At 37.6% G+C, this 20,874-nt stretch overlaps 1 protein-coding gene across 4 annotated transcripts in view; it reads right to left on the bottom strand.

Moving 5' to 3' along the window:
* The window catches only part of RBM47 (RNA binding motif protein 47), a 164,229-nt gene that overhangs the window by 42,554 nt on the left and 100,801 nt on the right, over positions 1-20,874 (bottom strand). Inside the window, exon 1 of one of the 4 annotated variants that reach the window (XM_082637487.1) lies at positions 1,465-1,711. The exons of the other annotated variants lie outside the window; for them this stretch is intronic. The gene's annotated coding sequence lies outside the window, so the exon portion shown is untranslated. Of the gene's footprint in view, positions 1-1,464; positions 1,712-20,874 lie in introns of those variants that run through there. 4 annotated transcript variants of the gene reach the window in all.

A 20,874-nucleotide genomic window follows, 5' to 3' on the forward strand; every position in this document is an offset into this window, starting at 1 on the left:
CACAGCAAGAGACTTATGAGGGAGATCTCGAGAGTAAACTTCTCATAAAGTGGCATTATGAACAAATCTAATGTAAGTAGAAAATTTCAGGATGCAAGTCTTTTAAAGGAGCATATAAAAATAATTTTTGAAAATGGGAGAAACTGAGATAACTGAAATCACTGGGCATTTATACCTAGTGATAATGTGCACTAAACAAATTCTCTTTACAAGTTAAACAAAAATAGAGTTTTAACTAAACACTAAAATTAACTCTGCTCAATATTCTGCACCAACCTAAATGAGAAAAGAATTTGAAAAAGAACAGATACATGTATAACTGAATCATTTTGCTGTACACCTGAAACTAACACAATGTTGTTAATCAACTATAGTCCAATATAAAATTAAAATTAAAAAAAATTTTTACCAGATGGTACCATCTCTCATATTATATTTTTAAACAAATATATTATCTAATTTCTGTTAGAAATTTACAGCTTTTAAATTTACAGCTTTTAAAGTCCATATTAAGCCATTTCTGGGAAAAAGCAATCATGGGAAACCAGTTAAACTTTTCTTTGAACTCAAACTTACCTTCTGATACTAAACATTAGATGTAGGCTAATGAATAAGTATAATAATATGTTTTTTTATGTACACATTTTGTCGCAACATTGATTCATCATACTTTATTCATAATAAAGAGGGTTTTTCTTTTCAGGATTAGCTTTAAATGCTATCCAAATCGCTCCATTTCCAGGTAGAAAGAAGCGAATAAAGATTCTTTATCTCTGGTTTCTTTGAGTTAATATTAGAACAAATCTAAACAGCACATAAAATATAACTAAACTATTCGTTCTAATAAAAGTGAAACGAATTTATGTAGTCTTTAAAGTATATAAACCTACACTTAACTAATTCCATTTTATAAACTTTACTATTGGTTTGAAAAAAATGATTGATACAAGAGAGTCTTCTTATACCAGCACTTTACTCAGAGGAAAAGTCATTATCACTAACTTCTGTGCAGTAACTCTCAAGAGCTAATTCCATTAATTTCTCATTTTTCCTTACCACATGTCACTTAAAATTTCTTCTTTAACGACTGACTCTGAAATGACTTTGGAAAATAAATGTGGACATTATTGATAAATTCCTGCCTTTTGTCCCATAATTAAAATAGCAGCAATCTATGAAAACATGACTTTTTTCCCACCTAGTTTTTTCAATTTTGTTAAAGTGAAGAGATGCTAGACAAAATAAGTTTTTACAAAAATGTTCTTAGCTTAGGAATTTCGGTTTTGCTGCTAGTAAGACAAACTGTGCAGCATTTGAAATTCTCACAAACTTCCTTTTTTTTTCTTTTTCTTTTTTTTTTTGCCTTCAGTTAAAAACAAAACAGATCATTTGTTCATTCTACATGATCTAAATTACTTTAACCAACTCCTCTCTTCCAATTACAACAAATAAGGTGTCCCCTACCTTTCCAGTCTTGAAATCTGGATGCAACAGGCTAATGGTAACAAAAGCTTTCCTTAAGCAAACTTCACTCCTGATCCAGGAACTGCGTAACTCTGTTATACATGGCACACCTCTCCTCATTGGTCAATGAGCTTTGGCCACTTAAATGCCTTGGGAGTCATTTGCTAAGGGCACCTGAAATGAACTTGAGTGGGTGGTACAGAAAGAAGGGAGGTGTTAAAATTGCCAGATACAAAACGCTCAACAGCAGCCTGAAAATTTAATAGCAAACCTACTGTAACGAATGCATCTGGGGAAGACCCAAGAAGACAAAAGCTCTGACATTTCATAGAAAAGGAAATTTAACTTAAATATTTTATTCATACACCAATACTGACTAAAAGGAAACAAATAATTTTTTAAATTCACCTTCCTAGAAACAAGATGGATGTCCATTACATTGTTCTGCTTGCTGCAGACAAAGAAAACAGTAATTCTTACTTCACTTGAGTTGTTGAGTTCTAAACACTTTATGTATGAACACACATATAAAGTGCTTAGAAAATTTCCTGGCATATAGAAAGTACTCAAAAAATACTACTATGATTTCTTAGAAATGTTCTATTTTTAGCAAATATTGTTTTTTTTCTTTTCATTGTTATCTGGGGTAGGTAACTTGGAGTGAGTGCCCTGCATCTTTTCTACTAATCACTACCAATAACTGGGTTTATGATAAGCCTGGCAGAAAAAAGGTAGAGGCAAAAATTACACAAGAACTAAACCCTCATTTATTTTACTTCATCCATTTGGAACTGGAAATGGATTTATTGGTAAGACGCAGAGAAAAATAGAAGGGACAGAGAAAGAAAAAGGAGCGGTAAAACATGATTCATGGATAATAAAAACGGTCCATACATAACAATGGATCAGGAGGACCTGAAGCACTTAAGCAGAGTAAATACACTCCTCTTCAAGCAGTGAAGAGATGGAACCCACTCTGGGGGTTGAGTTTGTCAGTTCAGGCAGCTAGGAGATAAGGGGAGAAGGGGCCAGAAGATGGACTGGAGGAGGGTTCCTGAAAGCTAACCTGTGACATCTGGGACCACCTGAACCAGGATTAACATGAGCTCCACAGCATACAAAGAGAGGAACAAATCTGAAACTCTTCCTAAAACAAACATTTCAAACTTGTGAACTCAAGTTTTCCCTTAGTTGTTATTCTGTAATTGCGAACCTTATTAAATCCCATAAACTTTAGCAATTTGAAGTAGCCAGGATGGGAAGTAAAAAGGCCAGAGTGACAAGAAAGTTTTAAATCTGTTTATCTACTTATATTTTTAAAGAGAAACAGTTTTATCACTCCCAAAGGAAATAATCTAAAGGTATCAGTAGTGACAAGAAAATTATCAGCAGGTTACTTAGTAAAGGGTCAAAATCCAGAACAAGTCTAAGATTATAATCATGTTAAATATTGTATAAAACTAAATTGCTAGGTTCTGATGAAAGGAAAATGGAAGCAATTTTTCAACGATACTAAGGCAGTACTTCCAAAAAACTACTGACTTTAGACTAAATTCCTTTGACTACAGAAGGAACCCAGAAAATCTGCCTTGTATATAAGAATAATTGAGTATATTATATAAGAATTTTTATAAATTCTGGATGTGTGACATGCTTTAAGCATTAGGAAGAATATTTTTGGTTTGGAGGTTTGGTGTATGAATGGGTGTCGGTCAAGTGGGTGAGCACATGTGACAGAGAGAGAGAGACAGTGTGTGTGCGTGTGTGTTTATGTGTGAATTCTTATACCAAACATTACCAAGAATGCAAAAACATAGGAAACAAACCCACTCAGGATGATAAATTTTAAGAGTAAGGTGGTAAGGACAGGGCAGCTTTTCACTGGATATCTAAAAGCAATAATTAAAACTACCGCCTGCCCTAAACAAAAAATGAGCAACTTCTCCCTACTTTTGCTTTGAACAGAGCTAATTTTAAAAATACATATATGGCACACAGATATCTACGATCTTGGCAAAAACAATGCACACAAGTTATTATAAATGCACACAATATAGACAAGTACACGGAAAAAGTAAGTCATCCCTTCTACTGGTAGTGACACTGACTCCTATTACATAGCCCTCGATGTAGGGAGATGTATCAGTATAAAAACTATGTGTCAGTGGCATCAGAGTAGACACGTGTTACATTTGCTGCCTTAACTTCTGATAGCTCTGGCGTGCCTTGGTCATCCCTGGAAGAGCATCCTTTGTTTTAACAAGGCAACTTTGTTTTTAGAGTGGACTGACAGCAGGCAGATCTGAGACAGTAAAGAAAAAAAAAAATACAAGTGCAAAATAGAAGCTTGAGACAAGATGAGCTCTAAGGTAGTCCCTTTACCTGCCCTCTTCCACCACTACTTTAGATCAAAAAGTCTTTTTCTACTTTTATGTATTCTCTTTCGGTTAATTTGTTAAATATCCCATTAACGGTATCAACAGGAAAAATTAAATAATGGACATTGCCATATCTGGGCTGACGAGTTTATCTTAACTGGACATTAGAAAAGAATCCAAGAGCTTTCATTTAAAAATTTTAAATGGCATCTTCTCAAATGGTACAATTGCTTTAAAGAGTAAAATTATAATAACTAATATTTGTGTATTTCATTCACTCAATCAATATTATCAAGTACCTTCTAAGTGGCAGGCACTGTTCTAGGTACTGGGGCTATAACAGTAAGCAAAACAGGCAAAAATCCCTGCCCTCATGAACCTATAGTCTCATCGGGGGAGACAGACATTGAATGAATAGACCAGTAAAACATATAGTATGTTAGATTATGAAAGAGCTAAAGAGAAGAAAAGAAACAGCAGGGAAGGAAAATGTGTGTGTGTGGCCAGAGTGGCGGGGGACCATCCTGCACGGTCCCTGTCTTACAAGGGAAAGTATATTTATTATTATTATAAAAATTAAGTTGGAATCCATTAGATGTCTAGTGGAATACACTCTTAAAGCATATATCTACCCTCATTTAAATCATATGTCAAGTACGTCCTGCTTACATAGTAGAGCTATTTAATGTGGGCATAGGCAAGGCAGCAGACATCTTAAATACAGTAGTAAGAGCCAGGTACATGGTATTATGGAAAGGAACCCAAGAGAGAATGAAGTGCTTTGGGATGATTGTTTTGAAGTAAAACGAATTTTCCCTTCCTTTCTCAGGTTACCAGGAACTTCAGAGGGTTTAAATTGGCCAGGCTGGGCTGCAGTGGGATCTCCTCTCACCCTTACCCGAGCTCACCCCCTTTGCTGTCTTTAGGTTCACCCGTATTGGGAATATGCGGGACTGAGTCCCTACTTCTTGGAAATGTTCATCATGACAGGGAACACTGACTCAGAGAGAGGTGGGTGTGGATCAGTTCTACTAACTTTCTTTTTCAGAATCTAGGGTTCCAGCATCAGCACTGCATGAGTTAATCCAGAAGATTTACAATATTATGTTAATTATGCCTACTACAGAGCTTGTCTCTAACTTCTCAAAGTGACAGAGAGATTTATCCAATAAATTAAAGTATAATCCTATGCCATATCCAACCAACTCCTTCCTTCCCAAGCTTTACTCAAGCCAGGGATACTTTTTTTTTTAGTTTAAAATTTATATTTGTCACAAAAGCAGTCCTTCTAGTGTTCTCCACCTGCCTGTCACAGGCAGACATGAGGAGCACCCATGTTTATTACATACAACACTGACAAGGGTACATTTGGGGAAGCAGCCAATGAAGAGGCACAAAGCAGAATCATCACCTAAATTTCCTAACTTTTACTTAAACTCATCACCTCCATCTATAATAAAATCACTGTAGCTAACTTCTCTCTATAGCCCTTGTCAGATACAAGACACTGTTACTAAGTGCTTCACATATATTAACACATGCATCCCTCATAAATATATCTTGAAGTAGGTACTAGTAATGTCTCCATTTTACAGATGAGTAAACTAAGGCAAAAGAAATAGAATAACTTGATCAAGACAAAGAGCTAGTAAATAGTAGATGAGGATTTGAACCCAGGCACTCTGGCTCTCAGAGATCACATTTTACCAAATCTAGATAAGTAATCTTCCTTTCTTCCTCCCTCTCCTTTCTTTCCTCTTAATCACCTACCTCTCTAGCTACCTACCCACCCTTGACCTTGCTGCTCTGAGCCTGCCAGTGACAGGCATTTCTGTACTTACAGAAAACCTTTGGAACATTTGGGGGTGGGGATGGGGGCCTTGCCTTGCGGCTGTGCAGGATCTTAGTTCCCTGACCAGGGATGGAACCCGCACCCTTGGCAGTGGAAGCACGGAGTCCTAACCACTGGACCGCCAGGGAACTCCCTTTGGAATAAGATGGTATCTTTGGAGCCAGGGAGGAAAACGTTTAATGCTCGGTGAGTAAAATGATAATTTATAAAAGTCACAGAATCGAATTTAAATCTAAAGACAATTCTCTCCCTAAACTCTTCCTCTATCTTAGGCAGCATTCTTCATTAATTCTTAGAAACCTGTTAGATTTTAAAGTGATCCCTTTCTGCCCCTCTACCATAGCAAACCGTAGTGTCTCATTTTACCCTTATATATCCTGTTGTAGTTTTAACAGACTCTATTTTTAAAAGAGGAAGTTCAGAATAAATATTGAATGCAAATGGAGAGGAGATATCTATTACAAAGTCATAAATAATGTGTAAAATCCAAGCCCTGTGTTCCATACATTTGCTAGAGAAAAGTCATAATGTAAAAGGTCGACTGCCCCACCCCCACCCCCAATGAACAATCAGGATAATGAGAGCTCAGGAAGTGTGTGATCTTGCAAAGTATTATGTAAGTTTTGCTCTTTAATAATTAAATGGTGTTTTACTGATTTCCTCTAAATTACCACAGAGATCCCCTACCATTCTGGATTTACCAAGTACTGTGCTTTTCCATCCAAACGTATTTATTTTCAATAATATTCTGGGACGTACTCAAGCACAGGGGGAGAAAGCAGTCAAAGACCTGGACCCTGATGTGGATTCTATTAACTAGGAGCTAATAATCTTTTTGGAGAGATAATTAAATATCAAACAATTAAAACATAAAATACCGGGTGAAATGCATCATCACCTGCTGTGCAGGCACTAAGTGCTACAGAGACAGGTAGGGAGTGTTATCAAACTGACCAAAGTCCATGGGCAAAAGCTTCCTGCCAGGGATGCCAGTAGGCTGCATTCTGATTTACAGTCATATTAGGTTACTAACACGGCAATCACAAACCTCACAACTTTAAAACATGCACTTCTCTGAATCTCTTTACTTTGTGATTAAAAAAAAACAAAAAAAAACTTCTTTCCTGAAGAATTTTTTTTATTTCAAGAATTGGGTATTATCAATATTGGCATTAACCTTAAACATAATATATTTTATAAATATAATACCTTAATCAACCAAGAAATTGAATATTGTCTGGGGCTTGAATGGCTGTCAAGGTACTAAATAAGTTATGCTGTCTTTAACAGACTGCGAACATTTTTTTTTCTTAAAGAGGCTCTTACTTTTTGAGAACATAGAAGTAGATATTGTAAAGAAAAAAATTTTTTAATATGGAAATAATAGAAACTGTACAAAGAAGAATCTAGCAGATTAAAACTTTAGCTGCTGTGGATCTATAAACACTGGTTAAGTCATTAATTAGAAACACGAGGACATCTTTAAAAGATCAACTGCAAGGCTGATTAGTTTAGATAGAATGCTAAAATTAGCAAAGAGTGTATGTTCAAGAAAAAGGACAACATAAAATAGTACTGAAGCAAACAGTTTAGACATAATGAACTTAATTTTCTAAGAGCAAATGGTAACTTCTCAAGACACTCAATTTTGAATTGGTTATATGAGTCATTTGATCATTCAACAAATGGTTACTGGTCATCAACTGTCTTTGTTCTAGACCCTGAAGATAAAGTGGTGACCAAGACAGATGTGATCCTTCCTGTTATACTGGGGAAACATAATGAACAAGCAAATATATATGTTTTGGGGAGGGGGCATAGTGACAAATGCTATGAGGAAGAATAAAGCAGAGTTAGGAGGAAAAAATGGAGGCTGTCCTTTTTCTCTCAAGATTGCAGTGGGGGAGGAAGCTTGGGGTGTCTGAAGAATAGCAAGAAAAGAGTGATGCTGAAGTAGGGTGAGCAGAGCAAACAGAGGTCAGATGAGGGGCTTATAGGCAAGGACTTTGATTCTGTTGGGCTTAATGGAGGATTCTGAGCAGAGAAATGATGAGATCTGATTTTTTTTTTCTTCAGATCACTCTGGTGTAGAAAAGAGATCCCAGGCATGCAAAGGAGGAGAGATGGGCTGGAGGCTGTTCTGGTCATCCAGGGGTGGGATGATGGTGGCTTACACTAGCCTGGTAACCCTGGGGTTGTGAGAAGGGAAGTTGACTTTGAGTAGTATCATAAAGGCAGGGTGGACAGAGCTGACTAATGGATGACCTGTGGGATGGCAGTGTCCAGGATGACTCACGTTTCAGCCTGAGCAGCTAGGAGAAGGGTGGTGCCATAATACTGTGTCAGTAATATGGGGCAAAACGTTTTTCATGGCACGGCATTCAGTCATAAGCAGTAAAAGCACAAATATATAGTGTGAGTGCTGTTAACCATCAGGCAGCATTTTGGAATATTATTTTTTTAAATCTAGGTTTGAGCCAACCAACACCCGCAGTCCTTAACTTCATTGCTAAATGTATTGTGCATAAACTCTGCAGTCCTCTCCATTTCTAGTTTTCTCTGGTAGTTTTATGGTTCTTTAATTCAAAAGAATGTACACACTATGGAAAACAGACTTCAGGGCCAAGAAACAAAAAATATACAAAATATAGTCTCAGCAACCTCCATTATTAAAAGCAATTAACTACACATTTAAGAGACACACTGGGTGGGTGGGAGAGAGGGTATACAAAAGATCCATACCCTTGGAAACTGCCAAATTTGAGGGAAATACAGACTTGCATAAACAAGAGCCTGCCTGGAAAGCTTGAGAAGCTTCCGAGGCCTGGTGGAGATGGAGGTGGAGGACCATAGTGAGTCCCTCTCCCTCAATGAGGGCACCTCCCTCATTTAGTGTCTGGCCTTCATCTCCACCCAGCCCTTTGAGTTTCCTGCTCTTTGTCTATTCCATACTCTTTCCATGTTGGGCTTCAAGATCCCATACTTACTTAGTTCCCCTCATGACTATGGTCTGCTTTGGAAGATCTACATCACTTGGCCTTTACTTTTTATTCTTCCACTTGAAATAATATTCTACAATCTCTTTAGATGTCCTGTATGCTAATAATATTAAATATGCCAATTAATGTACTTATATGCATAGCATATATATTTTAATCTCTCACTTCTAGGAATTACAAATGACTCTCAAACCCAACAAAATGTTCAGCCTCATTGGTAAGCAAATAAATGTAAATAAAGGCAAGAAATATATTTAAAATATCACTTTTAACCAATAAAATTAGCAAATATTTTTAATGAATAGTGCTAAAATGTTACGCTTCAGTAAGACAAATATAAACTGATCAAAACTTTCCTTAAAAAAACAAAAACTAGGGCTTCCCTGGTGGCGCAGTGGTTGAGAGTCCACCTGCCGATGCAGGGGACACGGGTTCATGCCCCGGTCCGGGAGGATCCCACATGCTGCGGAGCGGCTGGGCCCGTGAGCCATGGCCGCTAAGCCTGTGCATCTGGAGCCTGTGCTCCGCAACAGGAGAGGCCACAACAGTGAGAGGCCCATGTACCGCAAAAAAACAAAACAAAACAAAACAAAACTATAATATATATGAAGAGCCTTGAAAATGTTCATTCTCTTCACTTGGCAATTATATCATTAAGATCTATCCTAAAGAAATAATAAAAATGAAGTTTTCATACAAAGATGCTTATCTCAGAATTCTTTATAATAAATTTAGAAATTATCCAAATGCTTCACCTTGAGGAAATAAATGGTTAAATAAATGGTGATACAGAAGCCACTAAAAATTATATTATTTGTTCAGTCACTAAAAATTACATTTATGAAGAATTTTAATGTCATGAATGAAGGTTTATGACATGTGAGATTAACAAAATAGTACAGAAAATGTATGTATAGTGTGAGCTCAACTGATACTATAGAAATAAAAACTAGAAGAATATTACAAAATATTGAATGTGGTTGTCTCTGGATAGTAAGAATATTGAATATGGGTGATTTAAGTTTTTCTCTTTATGTTCTTCTATTTTAACATTATACATGTTTATCTTCAGCATAACTTTGGTTATCAGAAAAATTAAAACGACTTGATAAAATAATCTCTTGTTTTAGCTCCCTTCTTTCCTTTTCAGCCCATCATTAAGTTCTTAATGCCAATTATTTTCCTTTCCTTTCTTACCAATTTAGCTCAACACTAACCATGCACAACCTCTTTGCTTCTCTCCTTTAGCCACTTTCCCTGCTAACCATCCTGAAAGCAGTAGGAAGAACTATCTACCTTAAGTGTGGCTGGGATCGCATTACTCCCATGAAGGAAATTTGATGTGATCCTGGTCATCCATAACATTACAAGCTTTTTGGTCATGAACTGCAAATCTCTGTTTCACTTGTGACTACAAACCACTGCATAATTTCCCTTTGCTCCTCTCAAACTCGACAGACACACAACCACATACAAAATCCCCAACTACCTTTCTACTTCTTATGTCCGAACAGATCCTTGTTTTCTTTTACAATTCTCCAGAATCATCTTCCTCAGAAAGGCTTCTTATCCACGTATCTGCCTGTCTCCAAATGACTTTACTACCACATTGCTTCAGTATTCCTTTTTTAATACAGTTGACAATTGTGTGTTTGTCATTTGCAATCAGACTTGGAAATCGATGAGAATTCCTGTTTCATCACAGCACGGCATAAACTATAATTCCACATTTGAAAATTAAAACTTATACACAGGGCTTCCCTGGTGGCGCAGTGGTTGAGAGTCCGCCTGCCAACGCAGGGGACACGGGTTCATGCCCCGGTCCGGGAAGATCCCACATGCCGCGGAGCGGCTGGGCCCGTGAGCCACGGCCGCTGAGCCTGCGCTTCCGGAGCCTGTGCTCCGCAATGGGAGAGGCCACAACAGTGAGAGGCCCGCGTACCGGAAAAAAAAAACAAAAAAACTTATACACAAAGTTTAAGACTTTCTCTCGGTTTCGTTGTTGTTGTTCATTTACATAGTTGTCATATTTGCATGACAAGCTGAGAGCACCTTACAAAATATATCATATCCAAGCCATTTGCTTTCAACCTCTCTCCCTGCCAAGGACATACACAGAAAACGTATGTATAGTGTGATCTCAACTGAGACTATAGAAATTCGCTAACTTGGGTGCTTAACAATTGCTCTTGATAAGAATTCCAAACTATTGGTAAAATATTTTTGACTTACAATATGGAGCCATAAATCATAATAAGAAAACTCAGGGACTTCCCTGGTGGTCCAGTGGTAAAGAATCTGCCTTACAAGGCAGGGGACGCAGGCTTGATCCCTGGTCAGGGAACTAAGATCCCACTTGCCACGGGACAACTAAGCCCCCACGCCACAACTACTGAGCTTGCGCGCCTCAACTAGAGAGCCTGCATGCTGCAAACTACAGAGCCCAGGCACCCTGGAGCCCACGCACCACAACCAGAGAAGAGAAAACCCACACTCAACTACTAGAGAGAAGCCCACGCACTGAAACGAGAGATCCCACATGCCTCAAGTAAGATCATGCGTGCCGCAACAAAGACCCAACGCAGCCAAAACTAAATAAAATAAATAAATAATAATTTTTAAAAAGGAAAAGTAAGAGTATACATGTATAGTAAGAGTATACATGTATGTGCCTCTGCTGTTCTCCTACCATATTTGTTTCAGGTTTCCAATTTGAAATCCACATGTGTCCTTGACACGTCAGTGCTTTGAGAAGCACCTCATTTCTCTGGCCTTGTTTTACAGAAAAGGAAACCAAAAAAATGGCAATGGAGCAACTTATTAACACAGTATGTTTTTAGAAATGCCAAAACTGAAATTATCAGTCCCAGAGTTAGTTCCAAGTGAAACTATGAAAACATTTATATGAAAACCACTTTGATCTGAAGTGTTAATGAAAATGTTAGTGTCGATCATGACTCCTTATAATTACTTAAATGGACAATTTTTTAAATTGGAAAAAACACATTACTGTGAAAACATACTTTTATGACGAGGAACTCGACACATTCCTCAAACTTACAAGCATGTGATTAACAATAACTGCTTATTAAATTTCTTTTGAGTGACTGTCACTAAAACTACAAAATAGTAATAATAATAATTAATTGAAGAAATAGAATACCATTAATGGTACTTAGTTGTCTTTCAGAAACGAAGAATTAAAAAATTATGATATTGCCGCGGAGCGGCTGGGCCCGCGAGCCATGGCCGCGGAGCCTGTGTGTCCGGAGCCTGTGCTCCGCAACGGGAGGGGCCACAGCAGTGAGAGGCCCGCGTACAGAAAAAAAAAAAAATAAAAAAAAATTATGATATAAGAAATCTCCATTTTAGATTCTTTATATGCACATACCTATGTGCCAAAAGACACATCAGTTAATAGTTGAACTTAGGTTGGAGAATTAAATAACTAAACACAGTAGCCAAGATTGAAACTGAGAATTTATCTAAATTTCAAATCAAACTAAAAACTGGTCCCAATCATTACTTTTCTATCAAGAATTAAATGGAATTTAGAAATATTTATTAAAACAAAATCAAAGACAAACTACAAACAGGATGGGCTGCAACACATATAATGAAAAGTCAATTTCCTTAATGTGCAAGAGCTCTTATGAAATCAATAAAGAAAATGTAACCCAATAAATACGAGCAAAGGCATGAACAGGCAATGTACAGAAAAATTTTATGGCCGATAAACATAAAAATACGTTCCACTCTATTCAAATTGAATTTTGTTCAGTTAAATAAATGTAAACCTAAACAAAAAAAGTCCTATCAAATCAACAAAAATTTTAAAATTTTATAACACCCACTGGTGGTGAATGTTGGGGAAAACAGGGACTCACATATACTCTAGTGGGAATATAAACTGGTATAAGGACATGATAAAGAGTTTTAAGATGCCTGAGGACACAGAGCAAATTCTTTCATGTCTATATTCTTTGTGCTGCCTAACCTACTGGCTTATTCCTACATGGTAGATCCTCAATTCAAAATCTGTTAAATGACAAAAATATAATAATTTTCTCATTTGCATAAGAGAACAATCTAGCTTCTGTTCTATCAAAATGAAGAAGAAATGTTTATATTTTCAATAGTAAGGAAAATTACTAATTTGTATAGTACTGTATAATTTATAAAATTCATTCTTGTCTATACTTTATCTCAGATTGTGGAGTAATTAAATTTTTCATCAACTTTTAGAAATGGACTACATGTAAGGAATACTTTTGACAATGTTATACCCTAGGATGGGCTACAGATTTAAATGGAAGTTGTAAAATCCTCAGAGGAAATGGGGGCGAGGGGGGGTGGTGAGTGCTGGGTAGAAGGGAAATGGGTTGAGAAACATTGGTTTGTGAACTTAGAAGTTCTGGAAGAACCAATTCCCAATGTGACTATGATTCAACAGAGCACACATGTGCCCTTTTTAACTGTAAAGGCACTTACACAGCATTAATGGCTGGTCTCTGGGTAATTTATACGCTATGATCTTGATAATCCACATACATGTTTAATCAATCCTTATCTGTCAGGTGATCCCTGATTGTTACTGTTTTCTATAAGTCACCCCTGGTCCACTCACAGGGATTCAAATTTATTTTATTTTATTTTTTAATTAATTAAATTTTTTTTTGCGGTACACAGGCCTCTCGCTGTTGTGGCCTCTCCCGTTGTGGAGCACAGGCTCCGGACGCGCAGGCCCAGCAGCCGTGGCTCATGGGCCCAGCTGCTCCGCAGCATGTGGGATCTTCCTGGACCGGGGCACGAACCCGTGTCCCCTACATCGGCAGGCGGACTCTCAACCACTGTGCCACCAGGGAAGCCCTCAAATTTATTTTGATCATTCACTGGAGTGGAAGTGTCTTAAGATTTCAGTAGCCACCAAAAATTATTCCCAGTGCTCCCCCAGGAGGGAGCAAGATAGGATGGTCAAACTTTATCTATTAGCTCTTTACACCAGAAGTTTCTTTTAGAACCTGTACTGAAGATTGGCAGGTAGAATTGAATGTGACAAAAAAGAAAACAGAATGAGTCAGTATCAGGAACTGAGATGTTCCTTGTGGTCTCCACTATCTGATGATGTTAGTGATTTCACCTCTACATCATCCATTTCTTTCCTGTGAAAAATCAGTATCTAGATAAAATGTGTAATAAATACACACACACACACACTTTACAGTTGCTTCAGTGTGTGCAGCTTAACTTGATGTCTTGACACTCTTTGAAATGATCTTCCAAAGTGCTAGTGGTCTCTTATTCTGGCTGGCCTAAAATTTTTGGAAAATAGTAGACAGCCAATAACATTTACAGATTGATAACACAGAGCAACAAAATGTATTTAGCCTAACAACTTTTTTTTTTTTTTTTTTTTTTTTTTTGCGGTACACGGGCCTCTGTCTGTTGTGGCCTCTCCCGTTGCGGAGCACAGGCTCCGGACGCGCAGGCTCAGCGGCCATGGCTCACGGGCCCAGCCACTCCACAGCATGTGGGATCTTCCCGGACCGGGGCACGAACCCGTGTCCCCTGCATCGGCAGGCGGACTCTCAACCACTGCGCCACCAGGGAAGCCCTAGCCTAACAACTTTTAATTACAGATTCTCAGCATATCATAGAAACTTCTATTGGACATTTAAGTGTTTAAGGAGCCCAAGCCTGGAGAGACATCTGTGCTGCTGATCCCAGGCCACTCTAATTGCCTAATTTAGAACTCATGACCCATCAGTTTTCTCAGCACCCCCTATGTCCCATCTTTCACATCCTCGTATAATTATTTGTAATCATGGCTACACAAAGAACAAGAGTGGCTCGCCTCCGTGTATGAAGAGGTAAAAAAAACAATTATTAATATAACTATATCTTTGACTAATTCATACTAAATTCAGTCTTCCAAAAAATAAATCTACTTTCAACCCATCCTTGGATAAAATTCATCTAATGATACATATATCTAAGAAAGCTGATTATCAATTTATAGACTAATGAGTTCTTTTCTTCACTTTTTCCCTATATATAACCTAGTATTCTTGAATTTCTCTGCACCTACAGGGCCAGAGGAAATAAGGGGGATATCCACATCCTTTCTAATACTTGGTGATGTTTCTAATAAGAAGAGTTTAATGGAGAAAAAAAGAGAGAGAGAGAAAGGGGAGGGAGGATGAATAATTGAGTAATTGAGTACTGGTTGTACTTATTCTACTAACTAGAAGATCTTGGGGAAAATGTCTTTGAAATATTTTATTTCTTCTTCCCACAGGTAAAATGGGAATAATTATTTCCCTATAACAACCTCAGAGATGCTGTGAGGGAGAAAAATATATATTATGCATGAAAACGTTCTGAGTTTTCAGGAAGAGAAGCAATATATTATTAAAATAATTCTCACCTATTGTTTTAATATTAAATAATATATTAATATTAAATAAATATAATATTTATATTCAAATGGTAAAGACATAAAACTAGTATCTAGGTATAGTTAATAAAATATTTTTATGAAAATATTACTTTGCTTGAAAGTTTTAGTATTATCTTAACTAATACCATTCATAAATAACTAGAGATTGGCTATATTTTCATTTTAAAGGAAGCTAACTGAAGGTTTCCTGATGAGGACTGATCTATACCTTTTTTCTTCTTCTAAAAGTAATGGCCATCCTTTGGCTAAAGGATAAGAATAACATGTATATACTGTTTTTATTCCATTGGGCACATAAATAGCAGCCAGTGCCTTGAAGCTGCAATGGGAGAACGTGCTACCCCCATGGAGCCTCAGGTACCAGAATCTTAATGTTAGCTCCTCTGGTGCATTCACAGAGAGCATTTCTATCCCCACTTCAAGAGGAGAACTTTAAGTACTATAAAACTTAAAGGAGAATTTTTTAGTGACACTGTTTTCATAATTTATGGTACTCCCATCCTGACCTTGTTTCAAATTTGCTTAGGAAAATACATTTCCTGCCTTTGTTCTCATAGTATCATTACAGTATGGATAGATGGATGATCAAATAAGTTAGGACGGTGATCTTTTGGAGAAAAGAAGATTTCCTGTTTGGAAGTAACAGCGTAGGCTGCCACACCTCAGTAGGAAATGTGTCTCGGCGCCTGGTAGCAAACACAGGTGAGGCTCATCCTGGTAGCATGTGCGGGTGAGGTCATGGATGGGTGGCAAAGAAGTACAATTAATGGAAACATGACTCCAGGCTCTGAAGCTACTTTACATGGAGTTAGCACAGCATAGGCTCATCTGACCTAACAACAACATCATCAACAACAACAGGATAGCTAACCCTGACTGAGCATTCACCATGTACCAACTCTGGTCTGAGACTTCACGTGTTAGCTCATTTAATCCTCACAACAACACTATGAGGTAGTAACTAGCTTTATGCTGATTTTACAAATATGGAAACTGAGACTTAGAGAACTTACATAAGTTGCCCAAAGTCTCACAGCTACTAAATGACAGAGACAGAACTCACACCCAGGCAGCCAGACTCCAGAGCCCACGTTTTGGCCCCAGAACTACAATGCCACATGGACTCCATCACAATGAGAAGCCAGTATTTCATCAATTATTCTCTCTATACCCATCTCATGGATCCAGCTGCCTTGTTATTCTGCCCCCAAAGGAGAAGGTCTGAATGCACTGGCTCAGATTCAGCACTAGTCACTCACAAACTGTCTTGTGAGACAGATAATGAAGACAACAATGAAAATGCAATAAATAACCTAACCTTCCACTTTAAGAAACTAGAAAAAGAGCAAACTAAATCTGAAACAACATAAGGAAGGAATAAATAAGAATAAGGATTTGAATGGAAATAAAGGAAATGGAGAATAGAAAAATAATAAAGAAAATCAATGAAACTGAAAGTTTGTTCTTTGAAAAGATCAATATTGACAAACCTTTAGCTAGAATGACCAAGAAAATAAGAGAAAACTCCACTTATTAAACTCAGGAATAAAAGAGGGACATCACTACTGACCTCACAGAAATAAAAAAGATATACCTATGACTTAGATGTATCAATGGACAAATTCCTAGAAAGACACTTCTACCAAAACAGACTCAAGAAGAAATAGAAAATCTGAACAGACTTATAATAAGTAGAGTTTGAATTAGTAATAAAAATTTTTTTTCCATTAAGAAAAGCCCAGGAACAGATGGCTTTGCTAGTGAATTCTAACACCAAATGTTTAAAGTATGATTATCACCAATCCTTCACAAGCTCTTCCAAAAAACAGAAGAGGACGGAATACTTCTCAATTCAGTGAGGCCAGTGTTACCCTGCTACAAAATCCTGACAAATACATCACAAGAAAACTACACATCAATATCTCTTATGAATACATGCAAAAATCCTCAACAAAACACTAGCGAACTGAACACAACGTAAAAAGGATTATACACCATGACCAAGTGTGATTTATCCCAGGAATGCAAGGTTTTAACATAAGAAAATCAATCAATGCAATGTACTACACCTTATTAATGAAGGACAAAAAACATACAATCATTTTAATAGACACCAAAAAAATTTGACAAAATGCAACAACCTTTAATGATTAAAACACTCAACGTACTAGGAACCAAGGGAACTTCTTCAATCTTATAAAAAAGCATCTACAAAAGCCCATAGCTAACATGATACTTCATGGTAAAAGACTGAATGCTTTCCCCCTAAGATCTGTAACAAGACAAGGATGCCCACTCTTTGCCACATCTACTCAACACTGTACTGGAGATTTTAGCCAGGGCAATTAGGCAAGAAAAAGAAATAAAGGGCAATCCTATTGAAAAGGAAGATGTAAAACTACATATATTCACAGCTGACATGATCTTATATGCATAAAATCCTAAAGAATCCACTAAAACACTATTAGAACTACTAAACAAGTCTAACAAGGTTGCAGGATACAAGACCAATATACAAAAATCAATTGTATTTCTACACAGTATCAATGAACAATCCCAAAAAATGAAATTAACAAAATAGTTTCATTTAAAATAGCATTAAAAATAACAAAATAATATGAAAACATCAAACATTATTGAAATAAATGAAAAGAGGATCTAAATAAAGAGAAAAACATCTCATGTTCATGGATCAAAGATGTAATATTGTTAAAATAGCAGTACTCCTCAAACAGATCTATGTATTCAACACAATCCTTATCAATATCCCAGCTAGCTTCTTTGAAGAAACTGGTAAGTTGATCCTAAAATTCATACAAAAATTAAAGGGGCCCAGAAGCCAAAACAGTCTTGAAAAAGAAGACCAAAGTTGGAGGACTCACATTTCCCAATTTCAAAACTTACTATAAAGCTATGGTGATTAAGACAGTATAGTACTAGCGTAAGGACAGGCATATTGATCAATGGAATAGAACTGACCGTCCAGAAAACAGGCAAAAAACCTCAAACCATATGTCTACAGTCAACTGATATTTGACAAGGGTGTTAAGTCCACTCAGTGGGAAAAGAATAGTCTTTTTAAGAAATGATGCTAGGGACTTCCCTGGTGGGGCAGTGGTTAGGAATCTGCCTGCCAATGCAGGGGACACGGATTCGATCCCTGGTCTGGGAAGATCCCACATGCCATGGAGCAACTAAGCCCGTGCACCACAACTACTGAGCCTGCGCTCTAGAGCCCGTGCACCTCAACAAAGAGTAGCCCCTGCTCGCCACAACTAGAGAAAGCCCGTGCACGGCAACAAAGACCCAACACAACCAAAAACAAAATAAATAAATAAATACATATATTTTTTAAAGAAATGATGCTAGAACAACTATCCAAATGCAAGAGAATGAAGTTGGACCCGTAACTCATACCATATACAAAAATTAAGGGACTTCCCTGGCGGTCCAGTGATTAAGCCTCCATGCTTCCAAGGCAGGGGGCACAGGTTCGATCCCTGATTGAGGAACTAAGATCCTGCATGCTGCGTGGCATGGCCAAAAATAATAATAATAATAATAATAATAATAATAATGGGTCAATCACCCAAATCTAAGACCTAAAACCGTAAAACTCTTAGATGAAAAAATAGGTGTAAATTTTCATGACCTTAGATCAGGCAATGGCATTTTAGATATGACGCCAAAAGCACAAGCAACAAAAGAAAAAAGTCATTAAATTCGACTTAGCCAACTGAAATGTTTTTGTGCCTCAAAGGACATCATTAACAAAGTGAAAGGTGGACTTCCCTGGTGGTACAGTGGTTAAGAAACTGCCTGGCAATGAAGGGGACATGGGTTCGAGCCCTGGTCCGGGAAGATCCCAAGTGCCACGGAGCAACTAAGCCTGTGCACCAAAACTACTGCAGCCTGCGTGCCCTAGAGCCGGTGCTCCGCAAAAGAGAAGCCACCGCAATGAGAAGCCTACGCACCACAACAAAGAGTAGCCCCTGCTCACCATAACTAGAGAAAGCCCATGCGCAGCAACAAAGGCCAAACGCAGCTTAAAAAAAAAAAAAAAAGTAAAAGGATAACCCAATGGGAGAAAATATTCGCAAATTAGATGTCTAATAAGGGACCTGTATCTAAAGTATATAAAGAACCCCTACAACTCAATAATAAAAAGACAAATAACCCAACTGAAAAGCAGGCAAAAGATCTGAATGGACTTTCTTCAAAGAAGATATGCAAATGGCCAAAAAGCACATGGAAAATGCTCAATATAATTAGCCACCAAGGAAATACAAATTAAAATTGTAATGAGATACCACTACACACCCACCAGAATGACTATAACCAAAAGGGCTGATCATAACAAGTGTTGGAAGGATGTGCAGACATTGGAACGCCCATACACTGCTGATGGGAATGTAAAATGGTACAGTCACTTTGGAAAACTGTCTGGCAGTTCATCAAAAGAATTACCATAACCTAGCAATTCCACTTCTAAGTATATACCCAAGAGAAATAAATACTTATGACCACACAAAAATTAGTACATGAATGATCACAGCAGCGTTATAATAGCCCAAAAGTAGAGTCAACTCAAATGTCTATCAACTGATGAATAAATAAAGATAAATAAAATATGTCTATTCATACAACGGAAAACAACTACTCAGCAATAAAAAAGGAAGTATTGAGACATGGGTGAACCTTGAAAACATTAAGCTAAGTGAAAGAAGCCAGTCACAAAAGACCACATATTGTATCAATTCCATTTATATGAAATGTTCAGAATAGGCAAATCTATAGTCAGAAAATAGATTAGTTTTGTATATGGCTGGATTAGGGGGTGGGAAGAAAAGGGAAGTGATTGGTACAGGAGATTTTTTTAGAGAGGTGATGAAAATGTTCTAAAATCGATTGTAATGATGGTTGAACTACTCTATAAATATAGTAAAACCCACTGAATTGTACACTTTAAAAAAAATTTATTTATTTTTTATTTTTGGCTGCATTAGGTCTTTGTTGCTGCATGCAGCTTTCCCTAGTTGCAGCGAGCAGGGACTACTCTTTGTTGTAGTGCGCAGGCTTCTCACTGAGGTAGGTTCTCTTGTTGCAGAGCTCAGGCTCTAGGCGCGTGAGCCTCAGTAGTTGCAGCTCGCAGGCTCAGTAGTTGAGGCGCACGGACTTAGTTGCTCCGTGGCACGTGGGATCTTCCCGGACCAGGGCTCGAACCCATGTCCTCTGCATCGGCAGGCAGATTCTTAACCACTGTGCCACCAGGGAAGCCCCTAATTGTACACTTTAAATAGGTGAACTATATCCCAAATAAAGATGTTATTTAAAAAAAAAAAAAAAAAGCCAAGCATGTGAGAGTGGAAGGATGGCAGATGCTACACTCACCACCCCTGCTTCAGGAGGATCTATTTCAAAGGCTTCCCCTAAATCTCTCCCATTCCAACCCTCATGTCCAAGAAATAACATGCAGACATGCAACTGTGGGAACTGTGATGTTAATGTTACATATTCTCCCCTGCTTTCATCTCAAACTAGAACCATACAGGTAAAATCTCACCACACAGAATAACCCTACAGAGAAGGTTCCATTATGACAATGATTTTTTTATGTCCTGGTGGATGGCTTAGTGCTCCAGCTCTTTGTTATCCTCACAGTGAATAGCTTTTCAAGAAAATGCTTTCTCTGGTCCCTGCTCACTCAGACTTTGTGACGCA

Source organism: Mesoplodon mirus, assembly GCF_964341445.2.
Source record: "Mesoplodon mirus genome assembly, chromosome: 2".
Taxonomy (NCBI): domain Eukaryota; kingdom Metazoa; phylum Chordata; class Mammalia; order Artiodactyla; family Ziphiidae; genus Mesoplodon; species Mesoplodon mirus.